We start from the raw sequence: 2,066 nt of genomic DNA, 5'->3' as shown, positions 1-2,066 counted from the left end.
AATAATGATGGGTAGCTTGTGTTGATGTCAGACTCACGTGGGTAGAAAAGAAACGGATGGAGCCAACCAAGACTACAAACCCAGGTTGCGCAGGAAAAAAAACCCCCCCAAAAAACCCACCCGAGGACAGACAGAAGGATTAAGTCGATTACATCGACCCCAGTACGTAACTGGTACTTAATTTATCGACCCCGAAAGGATGAAAGGTAAAGTCGACCTCGGCGGAATTTGAACTCAGAACGTAACGGCCGACGAAATACCAGTAAGCATTTCGCCCGGTGTGCTAGCGATTTTGCCAGCTCACTACTGCTTTATGCTGGGAGATTGATGAGAAAGATCTGACCTCCTTGGACCAAATTTTAAATGGAAGGAATTTAAAAAATTGTTTGTTTTTTTCTTGCATATTCGTAATCTCCGACATCGAAAACGTAGGAATCCGAAAAAAATATTTTCGAAACAATGCATTTTTCAAGGAGAGGTGCGAAACTGCATTAGACCCACTATTATGTGTCTGTTCTTGTAGTTCGCTCCGTCGTGATCCTGTGCACCTGTTGTACTTCTTGCATAGCAATAACTCTCAAATAACAGTTCTTTTATATTCAGCCGTGTCTTTGCCATTCTTCCTTTACAACTTTAAAATCGAGAACACGCTTACATCGGGTTCCGTGGTGTAGTGGTTATCACGTCTGCTTAACACGCAGAAGGCCGCGAGTTCGAAACTCGCCGGAACCTCTTCTCGCCTTTTTTTTTCTTTTCTTAACTTATGTTACCTGTATGTGTGTTATAAATATTATCTAATTCTTTATATATTCTTCTTTTACATGCTTCAGTTATTTGACTGTGGCCATGCTGGAGCACCACTTTTAGTCGAACAAATCGACCCACGACTTATTCTTTGTAAGCCTAGTACTTATTCTATCTGTGTCTTTTGCCGAGTCGCTAAGTTACGGGGACGTAAACACACCAACATCGGTTGTCAAGCGGTAGTAGAGGGACAAATACACACACATACACAAATATACATATATGTATATATGTGCGCGTGTGTATGACATAAGAACATTCATGGTGTAAGTATATATTCACATAACCTCTACTCTCTCACGCACACATGCACATTCAACTAAGTATTGTGTGTGTGTGTGTGTGAGTGTGTACATGTGTGCACATGTCTGAAGCGTTTACTTGAATATTTATTTCGCATACACACTCTTACCATCCCCTTTCCACGGCGTGTTTTTTTTTTTACACCGTAGGAATCTATCGTTAGCACGTCAATATAATACATACACACACACATTCACATATGTCTAGGTATAACCTACACAGAACAGAATAGCGATAAGATATGAAATAATCAACCTGGAGGCCTATCATCACCATCAACAACAACAGTACCAAAATAGACAACAAAAGAAACAACTGCAACAATACTACGGAGTATAGATATTACATTGACAAGTCAATCGAGAAACATTGTTATCGCAGCAAATCTTAAATATCAATCGCTCTGCCATTGCTAGTCACTGTGTATGGCTGTGTAAAGGATGAATGTGAGCAATGACATAAATACGAAGACATGAGATAGGCAGAGATAAACATGGAGGAAAATGACATTGGTTAAAAACAGGGAGATAATTCCGAACGTATTCCATTCCTAATCAAATGAAGAAAAGCAACAAGAGTTTTATTCCCAACAGAACCTGTAGTTGTTCTCACTCTCTCCCCCTCTCTCTTTGTCACTTTCCTCATTCTCTCTCTTTCTCTCTTTCCTCACTCTCGCTTCAATGTGCTTCTTTCTCACTTCCGGTTTTCTATCGCTCTTTGAATCTTCTTTTCTGTCTATATTTGCTGTTCTTTCTCTCTGCGTTTCTTCTTACCTTGCTCGTATCTTTTTTGTTTGTCTATCTATCTATCTATCTATCTATCTATCTATCTATCTATCTATCTATCTATCTATCTATCTATGTGTCTGTGTTTATCTGTCTGTCATCCATCCATCCATCCATCCATCCGTCCATCCATCCATCCATCCATCCATCCATCCATCCATCCATCCATTCTTT

General features: G+C 39.8%; 1 non-coding gene across 1 annotated transcript; it reads left to right on the top strand.

The window, feature by feature from the left end:
• The first annotated feature begins 659 nt into the window (after positions 1–659).
• Trnav-aac (transfer RNA valine (anticodon AAC)) lies at positions 660–732 on the top strand. Its single transcript has one exon. It is a non-coding gene; the product is annotated as a tRNA-Val (tRNA).
• Positions 733–2,066: the final 1,334 nt, after the last annotated feature.

This window comes from Octopus bimaculoides, chromosome 23 (genome assembly GCF_001194135.2).
Source record: "Octopus bimaculoides isolate UCB-OBI-ISO-001 chromosome 23, ASM119413v2, whole genome shotgun sequence".
Lineage (NCBI taxonomy): Eukaryota > Metazoa > Mollusca > Cephalopoda > Octopoda > Octopodidae > Octopus > Octopus bimaculoides.
This window is presented reverse-complemented; position numbering and strand designations above follow the sequence as displayed.